Raw genomic sequence first — 221 nt, 5'->3', positions numbered from 1 at the left:
TATATATATATATATATATATATATATATATATATATTTATACATATACATGTGTATGTATATATATCTCTATATACATATATATATATGTATATGCACACACACATATACACATATACGTATATGTGTGTATATGTATATATATCTATCTATCTATCTCTCTCTCTCTCTCTCTCTATATATATATATATATATATATATATATATATATATATATATAT

The 221-nt window shown here is 16.3% G+C and overlaps 1 protein-coding gene across 1 annotated transcript in view; it reads left to right on the top strand.

Moving 5' to 3' along the window:
* LOC128249346 (protocadherin alpha-6-like) overlaps positions 1–221 on the top strand; it is a gene marked incomplete at its 3' end in the record, with an annotated part of 42696 nt that overhangs the window by 973 nt on the left and 41502 nt on the right. The window lies entirely within an intron of this gene.

Source organism: Octopus bimaculoides, chromosome 14, assembly GCF_001194135.2.
Source record: "Octopus bimaculoides isolate UCB-OBI-ISO-001 chromosome 14, ASM119413v2, whole genome shotgun sequence".
NCBI lineage: Eukaryota > Metazoa > Mollusca > Cephalopoda > Octopoda > Octopodidae > Octopus > Octopus bimaculoides.
The sequence above is the reverse complement of the archived record's forward strand: the minus strand, read 5'-3'. Positions and strand labels throughout refer to the sequence as shown.